At 35.1% G+C, this 9,437-nt stretch overlaps 1 non-coding gene across 1 annotated transcript; it reads right to left on the bottom strand.

Moving 5' to 3' along the window:
- Window positions 1-4,530: 4,530 nt before the first annotated feature.
- LOC143661872 (U6 spliceosomal RNA) lies at window positions 4,531-4,637 on the bottom strand. The gene has a single exon (XR_013164907.1). It is a non-coding gene; the product is annotated as a U6 spliceosomal RNA (small nuclear RNA).
- Between the last annotated feature and the right edge of the window lie 4,800 nt (window positions 4,638-9,437).

The raw sequence follows: 9,437 nt of genomic DNA, 5'->3' as shown, positions 1-9,437 counted from the left end.
GATTTTGCTGCAGTTCAGTTTGAAAGTGTTTGAGATGAGTCATAACCACAAAGGGACTCTCAGTCAGGATGACTAAAATAAACGCTAACTTATGCATGATGGTAAGAATAATGAGGGAAAAACTAAGAGAAAAATAAGAAATGGGTAGCTGAGGATACTGGAAATGCCTTTTTTTCTCATGAGTTCTTTCTCCAAAAGGATGTCCACAGATTTCAGAGCAGTGGATGTCAGAATTCAATGTGCCCTAAATTTACCAGAGGTACTTATTAATCATGCAGATTGCAGAGTCTCAGCTCTGGAGATTCTGATTTTACAATTCAATTGTACTGTTGTTGCTTTCTGAGGGGAGTGGAGGGAATGGATGGAGATTTTGAGTATATGGCTTGGTGAGTGTTGTTGTTTGTGGGGTGAGGGAGTCATCCGTATGTTTCATCAGCTCTCAGATTGATTTTGACATAGAGAGCAGAGAGACCGTACATTAACATTAACCTTATCTGCGGGTGTCCTGGGAAGACATGCATGGCAGCTGAGTGTATGATCCGGGAGTCCCTGCTCTATTGCAGGGCCAATGATGTAACCTCAAACCTTCATAGGGAATGGTAAGAACTAAATAGAGCAATCCATTTAAATACTGGACACACACCAGGTGTGTGATACATAGTGAACGCTCCATAGAATGTTAATTCCACTGCTAGTTCCATTACTGATGAACAAATGCCACTTCATGGGTTCTTCATGTAAAATGGGATTGTTTAAATTAGATTAGTAGAGCGACTAAGGAGGTAGCAGCAGTGTAGTCTCAAGGAAGGCTGCTTTGAGCTCTGCTGGATCTCATCAGATAGTCCTCAATTTGATCACCTATTTAAGGGTCCCAGATGCTTATTTCACCAGTGCTCATGGGTGATGAGAGCTGGGGAGGTTGAGTCTTGTTAAATTAAACATCCCCAAACTGATGTAAACAAGAAATTGCTAATCACAAAATGTATAGTAAAATAAGGAGTTTACACAGACAGGTAGACCAACATATTTATGATCAACAAAATTTCTCACTATATTTAAACTACATCTTCCTTCTTTTTTTTAAAAGAAGAAGAAACTGTCTTAGTTTTCTGGAGCTGCCATAACAAAGTACCACAAACCTGGTGGCTTAAAACAACAGTATTTATCCTCTCACGCTTCTGGAGACCAGAAGTCTGAAATAAAGGTATCAGCAGGGTCATGTTTTTGCAAAGTCTATAGGGTTCTGGTGGTGGTTTGCCAACAATCCATGGCATACTTAGGCTAGCTGTGTAAATTAATCTCTGCCTCCTTCAGATATCTGTCTTTTTCTCTGCATCTAAATTTCTCCTTTTTGTGTTGACATTAGTCCTATTGGATTAATGCTCATCCTAATCCAGTTGGCCTCAACTAATATCATTTTCAAAGATAGTATTTCTAAATAGGGTCACAGTCATGGGACCAGGTGCTAGGACTTGAGAATGCCTTTTGGGAGTAGGTGGGCACTATTCAGTCCAAAACAAGGACCAAGAGTAACAACTCACTTCTAGAAATCACTGTCAGTGAAATCATAAACATTTCAAGTCCATTCAATTTAGCTTCATAAATTGACAGTTGCATAGTGAACGTGGAAACAGAATGGAGGAAATCAGATTAATTAAAAAAATAAATTCGTTTTAAAAATAAGATGTTCTGAGGATTCCATCTGAAAAAAATCTAGTACTGCATAAACATTCAAGATACACTGCTGGCACCCTGTCCTATAACTCCATTTTCTTTTACTCTGACCAGAACTGAGATTTCCCTCTCAGAGTACACATTTGCAAAGCTTAATAGTTACCTTTGCATGTTCTTTGGTTATGGTAAAACACTGACGAATTCTGGCACTGTTTTTGTGTAGAGTGAAGCTTTAAAAAAATGGTGTGATTTTATTGGTAATTAGGCCAAGAATTCAGATATGCAAAAATATATAATTTTGTGTTCTATAGCATAATTTTATTTTAGAATTCGTCTCAATAATTTGTCAAGAAACTCATCAATCATTAGAAGTGCTGTACATTTACTGCTAAAAAATATTACCAGAGGTTTATTTCTCTCTGTCATCAGCACTTATGAGGTGTTTCACATTTTTTTCAGGCAACAGGTCATTTGTATTAGGATTGCACTTAGGAATTAGTACAGCTTTTTAGTTTCCCTTGCTTTTCACCATTAATTTTTAGTGATATACATTATTGAGCAAAGTTTTACTCTACCTTATACAGTCATTATGAGTTGGCTTCTCTCCATAATTCTTCAAATAACCCCACTTTATTTTTTTCTCTTCTGAAATGATTCTTTCGCTATTTGGTTTAGTCATAAAAAGAACATTTTATAAGACACTGAGCAAAAGCATGCACATTGACAGAACTTACAATAGCATGAGTAAACCACTGGATATTTGTCATGATTAATGATATTTCTGTAGTGATTGTTCAACAAAGTTTTGCCTATTTCATGCCATGAGCTTTCTAAACCATGGTCATATAAACTCACAGAACTAATTTATAATTGTTTCTTTCTTTCTCTGATAATGTAAGTGATACTATAGAATTCTGATGTTGAGGCAAAGCTCAGTTCCTTGATCTGCATTCTGTCAGAAAACATAAAGACTGCATTGTAGGACTTATCATATGCAATGTACCAAGAGGCATTGTGTCAATCTTAATAGCGTACAATGTTCATATACGATCATAATATGTCGTCACTCAATTCTGAAATAATGTATGGCCTCTACCTACCTCACACTTCCTCAAACCCATTGATGGTGAATTAAATATAGTATGTATTTGACTCTGTTTCCAGTTACAGGATCCACAAGTAAATTCGACTTGATGTGAGAACAGTCAAGAATGTATATCTATACAATACAACTTGCACACTATTATCGGAATGAGGCCCTTCTTAGAAATGAAAATAAAGCAATCATAATCTAGTTATAGGGCATGATTATATTTTAGAAAGTAGATATGACTCCAGGGTTTTAAAAGAAAGAACCTTCCTGGAAATTCCGTTCATCTTGTCTCTCACGTAGAATTAAGAAGCACTGGGTTGTGCAAAGAATTATCCCATCTTCTTCCTGGGAATGCTGCACCATTGTTCTTGGAAATTCCTACTTTAGGAGTAGCCACCATTCTATAGGTTCAAATACAACCCAAACCTCAGACACACTTATCTGGGACTCATTCCTAGCGAGTGAGGGGATCAGTTCTCCCTTGGCTTCATAGAAGAATGGAATAATATTCCCAATGAACACTGTACTCCCAGAAATTTCCCAACTTCAAGTTATTTTTTTAATTGTTCTTTTTTATATTCACTGGGCAAATAGAAGTTTCTTATAGGGCTCAAAGTAGGGTCCAAAGCCTTGCTGACTAGTGCTGTTTTTCAGCTGCTTGTGACTCTCTTAAGAATACTTGACACGTCATACTTTTTCCACATCTAAGAGTACAGCTAAAATTCCTCTGCACCCTTTACCCTGACTAACACATATTAATCGTTAAATAAATATGCTTGGAACGAATGAATAAATCCTGTTCACTGTCCCTTTTAAATAAAGTTAAGTATTATACCTGTCTATCAAGGTCTAAGTTTATTTATGATGCTGTTATGGGACAAAGGCAGTGCATTCTTTTGCCCACTCTTTTGCGTTCAAATGACCAATTCCTGAGACACCGGGATTTTCAAAAAGAGAAAAAGTTTATTGGTAGGTATGAAACAGGAGATCGGATGGTCTTTTGGCCCAAAAAACTGTCTCCCCGAACTGCAGTAATTCTGATTGTTTTATGGTATCAAAAGATGAGCAGGTTTTACAATAATGAGCACAGTGGTTCTAGATGATGTAATCAGAGGTGATCTAATTATTGAGCTTGTGCAGATTGATTACATGCTCAGTCACAGAATGTATGTAAGGAAATGGCGGTCTTAATATTATGATGGACATGATTTTTAATATAATGAGGTATAGGTGCCTTACAGGTTAAAGTCTAAACTACTGCACATGTCAAGTGGACCCATTTTGATTAGATCCAGCTTTGATCATCAAGATAACTTTGGACTTGGGCTGGGTTTGTTCTGGGCTGACCCAGGACCCTTCATTAATACACTTTTGGGGTTGTCTTTAATACTCACAGGATTCCAAAGTAAAAAAAAAAGTGAATAAATGGGTACAAATAAAAGTTAGCCACAAGGTTTTTACAAACCACATGGGTACAAGGTAAAGGCTATACAATGATTATCAGAGGTCAAAGCAGCTAGATTACAGTTCAAAGATTTGAAGTATTTCCCTCTGTCTACTCCAATATACTAGGAAGCAAAGAGGAATATCTATATGATGACTCGGTAGTCATGACCATCCCTTAAATCCTAACTTCTCAGTTTACAAAATTGATCTCCTGAAGAAGACAATGGCCTTTTCATACTTGAATTAATTTCTAAACTTCTTTACCCGTGTTCCATTTTATTGTCATTTAGAATTTTTATTCCATCTTTTTTTTTTTTTTTAATATGGAATGCTTCGTGAACTTGTGCATCATCCTTGCACAGGGGCCATGTTAATTTTCTCTGTATCATTCCAATTTTAGTATAGGTGCTGCCGAAGCAAGCACTGATTCCATCTTTTTAAATTTACGAATTATTTTTGTTCAATGTTTTAGGCCCTCTTTGCTCCCAGCATCACAGACCCCCTTGTGAATTTGCTTTTCTCCTGAATGAATGACATCTTTTAGTTATTAGTTCAGTGAGCATTTGTTCATGTCAAATAGTACTTGAAATATAATGTTTCATTTTCAAATATTATCATCAGTGACAGTTTAGTTGAGGGTCAAATTCAAGTTTAGCTGTCATTTCTCTCCGCCCTTTGAAAATAATACTTCTCGGTCTTTTACAGCTCTGGTTGCTAGTGAAAGATCTGTGTCAGCAATTGTGATTCCTGCATGGTTATTCTTATTTTTATCTCTGATAGATTTAAATAATTATTTTTATCCTTGTTGTTTGGTAGTTTTGCTATGTGTTTAGATATTTACTTTTATTGATCTTGATCAATACTCTGGTTTTGTATGTGATGACTCATATGTTCCATTGATTCAGAAAGTGACAACCATTTTTCTTTAAATATTACCTCTCCACCATGTCTTCTTTTTTCTTCTTCTGAAACTCTTATTTGCATGTCAAAGCCTCTCAAACAACTTCCTATTTTTCTTAACTATTTTCTTTATGTTCTATTTTGGCCATTTCCTCATTATTCCCTTATATAGCTCAGTGATTTTCTCTAATACTGTAGCCCATTGGGAACTTATCACATCTATTGCTCTTTTATGATAACATTTTTAATTTCCAGGATTTCTAATTGCTACTTTTATATCTCAACTCATTTCTGATTCATATCTATCTGTTTTTTATTCCATAATTTCCTGTTGGTGGTCATGCATGTCACTCTTTATCTCTCCGAGTATTTCTAAGGAGATTCATTTATTATCCTTTTCAGGAGATTGCATCATTATCTGCATAACTTCACCAGTTAATTCTCTCGTTTTCTTTTGAGTTTTTTTTACTAACTTTTAAATTACTAGTTTTGTAAATGTACTTTAGAAACTTAATATGCCAATTCATCTTGTATAGATATTTGTGTACAGTTGTGTCCACATATATTTTCTTCTCCCTATGCTAAATAATCTGTGTCTAGTAGTTTCCACCCTATGAACTGACATGCTACATTTAGAAGCAATTCTTATATTAGAGTTTCAGGGCTCACATCTCATAGGGATGTCACACTTATATTTCCTGACTCTAAATACCTTAGCCCTAGCCAAGTTGGGTGGCCACCTCTGGTCCCTCCAGCTCTCCCAAACAGCAGCCCTAGGCAGTGATTACAGCATTTTACATCTACTTTCCTGAGTGGAGAAACTCTGCCTCACACATTTAGTTATTGATTTCAGCATGGCTCCTGCCCACTGCCACATATGGGGTAATTTGACACTTCTTGCTCTTACAGACTTGATCTCCCGGCTACTTTGAGCTGTTTCTGATCTAGGAACATAATAGAACAGTGGTTTCAGGCTTCATATATTATTGTGGGTTTCAGTTTCATGTTTGTTTCATAGGGATGTCAATATAATGTAAAAACGATTTGATTCAGGGGGTACGAGATTAGTTCAGGAGTAGAATTCTCACCTGCCATGCAGGAGACACAGGTTCAATTCCCAGTCCATACCCTTCCCCAAAAAAACCAAACAAGCAAAAAACAAACAAACAAACAGAAATTCAACAAATGGTACTGCAATAATGGGATATTCACACGGAAAAATAATGAAATGTGACCCCACCATACAGTATACCAAAAAAAAAAAAATGATTCGACTCTCATTACATGAGACTGGAAAGCGATTCCACGTAAAGTCACAGATGTATCATAACCAGAATTCAGAGGTATATATTTAAATATTCACATTTCATTTGAATGCAAATTTAAAATAAAAAAGGTAAATTCAATACATTAACCTTGCCTATGCTATACTTCAAACACTTGTAAAATTAATTCACCAAAAAAAATTTTTTTTAAACAAGTTCTTATCTAAGTAGCTCTTTCAACTCAAAATTATTACTTGCCTTTCTCTCACTTGGAACTTTACTTCCATTTACCAAACTGCAAAATTTGTAAGTTCAGTTTCTCAGGTCATATTTCTCCTTAAAATTTTGTCTTATAATTTACACAGACTTGTCAGTTATCAGATTCAACTCTGAGCTCTACCTTTGGAACTTTCTTCTTGATTTAGATGAAAATGTCAGGAAAGGGTTTGAGCAAAGGTTACGTTTTCCTAGTGAGGTAAGGTTATCGTTTAACTTGAATAGAGTGTTATAAAATAGTTTCCTAACTTTTTCTGTAAGAACTCTGTATGCACTGTTGTTGATAGTAGACATAAATGAATTTTGCATTTTGATCAACTTCGAGCAGATAATGAAATTTTATGTAATGATTTTTAGCTTGCTTTCCTTTACTAAAAGTGTCACATTCATATAGTAAAGAATTATATTTTTACAATATCAATTACAAATTATTTAAACAATTTCTTTAATTGTGATGTTTCTTGGGAATGAATGCTTTACAAATAGCCTTTGGAGCTAACCAATGTTGAGAGCTGTGCATCTGAAAATTTACCTTACTTACAAACCAATATACTAATCTGACACAGATTTCAATATTACTGCTAAAAGTCATAGGTTCCTGGCTCTTAGTAAAAAAAAAAAAAAAAAAAAAAAAAAAAGGGCTAGTTTTACTTATGGCAACAGCAGTAGCCAGACCTTCATATTGGTTTGCAATGCTTCTATGGCCCCAAGACCTATTGGGACAATGCAAATGGCCCATCATGGATGGATCTTGCATGGTCAGGCTCCAGGAATCGAACCCAGGTCTCTGGTATGGCAGGCGATAACTTGGACACTGAGCCACCGTGGCCTGCTCCCCCCAACCCCGTACTTTTAATCACTTAATTTTTGGCATAAGGAAGCCAAGTCTTAGATATTTTAAGTCACTTGCCCAAGGCCAGTACAAACAAAAAATAAAAAGACGTTTGGTGACTTCTTAGGAACAATTTTTACAAAGTGATAACAACCCCTACGAATGATAATAGTAAGGTTTACTATGCCAAATTTAGTTGTTTTTTACTTCTGATCCTCACAACAGCACACTGAGTTTTATTACTTTCATTTTCTAGCTCAGGGTATTGAGACTGAAGGAGGTTAAGTAACTTGTCTAGACTAGATACTAAATTCGAGTACAGGAGTTAGAACCCATGTATAACTCCAGAGTGCATTCTTAATCCATTTGCTGTATTGTCCCTCAAACAATAATCATAGATGCTCATTCATTAAGTTATTTTTCCCCTCTACACTCCACATATGGAGTCTTTTGTATTTTATTTTTATACAGGTACAGATTCAAGCTTTTCCATGATTTCTTTATGCTGGAGCATAGAATAAATTATTCTGCTTCTAATCCTGGGACCATTAATCATGAAATCTTTGTTCTGTTGTCTGATACACACCACCAATGGCTTTTTCTGTGGGAAACTGTCAGCAATGTGGGAAAAAACAGAAGCTGGATGGGATATTATGGATGCCATTTTAAATAGGTTATCTCATGTCACATCCAATATTTTAGTCTTTTTTTCCCCCAAGGTGTGGGACATCTAAGACTTAAAAAAAAGCAGGACGTAAAATCTGACAATATCTAAAACATTCTGGAAATAAAACTAGACTACAGAATGGACATTTAATAATGTACATAATAAGATGCAGTAATTCTATTTCCCAGACTACTTACTGAGGGAGCATGAATTAGTTGGGGGAAAAAAATGGTAAGTTGCTTGAAGTAAGAATTAAGAACAAAGGACGTACTTTATCTTTTAAAACAATCATGTCCTAAACTATTTTCTCTTTAGGTATTCCTGAGAAGTCATTTGTTTTGCTAAATATTACAACAGTATTTTTTTTTTGCCAATTAGAGACTAGTGGCTGAAGGTTTTGTTTTGTTTGTTTGCTTGTTCATTTTCCTTATTTTTTTTTCCAGATACGAATTGGAAGTTTTCTGGCCTTAATTTTGGTAGCAAAGTAATAAGAGGTGGAAAGTCCATATGTTGCATGTGGGGAGGGAGCCTGGGAGATAATGTCAACAGCACAACTGAATAGAAATACCTAATGAGGATTTTAAAATTTCACCATGAAGTGTGTAATGTTATTTCTCCTTTTATATCTGCTTCAAAATATTTAGTAGAAATTTTTGACTCTTAAAAAATTTTGTTGCTCTACTTTGAGGAATTTGAAAGGGTAACACCTGAAATACATGAATTCAGTCATTACAGGATAAAGTGAATTGATATCCATGCTACAATAAAAAGATTAATCTCCCATCAGCATGGTAAGTTCATGGAGAACAAATTTCTCCTAATTTGCAATTGTCCCGTTATCTTCCACTACCCCTATGTTCCCTTATTTTTTTTTAATTTTTAACTTTTTTATTGTATAGTATGACATATATACAAAGCAAAGAAATAAAAGTGCAATAGTTTTCAAAGCACTCTTCAACAGGTAGTTACAAGACAGGCCCCAGAGTTTGTCATGCACTACCGTATGATCCTCATATTTTTCCTTCTAGATGCTCCAGAATATAGGAAGCTAGAAGGCTTAAATATTTTTTTATTATCACAATAAAATTTTTCCTTCTTTTTTTGGTGAAAAATAATATATATACACAAAAGCTATAAATTTCAAATCACAGCACCACAATTAGTTGTAGAACATATTTCAGAGTTGGACCTGAGTTAAAATTTCACAATTTTAGGTTTTTACTTCTAGCTACTCTAAAATATTGGAGACTAAAATAGATATCAATTTAATGATTCAGCATTCAT

Source organism: Tamandua tetradactyla, chromosome 17 (genome assembly GCF_023851605.1).
Source record: "Tamandua tetradactyla isolate mTamTet1 chromosome 17, mTamTet1.pri, whole genome shotgun sequence".
Classification (NCBI taxonomy): Eukaryota; Metazoa; Chordata; class Mammalia; order Pilosa; family Myrmecophagidae; genus Tamandua; species Tamandua tetradactyla.
This window is presented reverse-complemented; position numbering and strand designations above follow the sequence as displayed.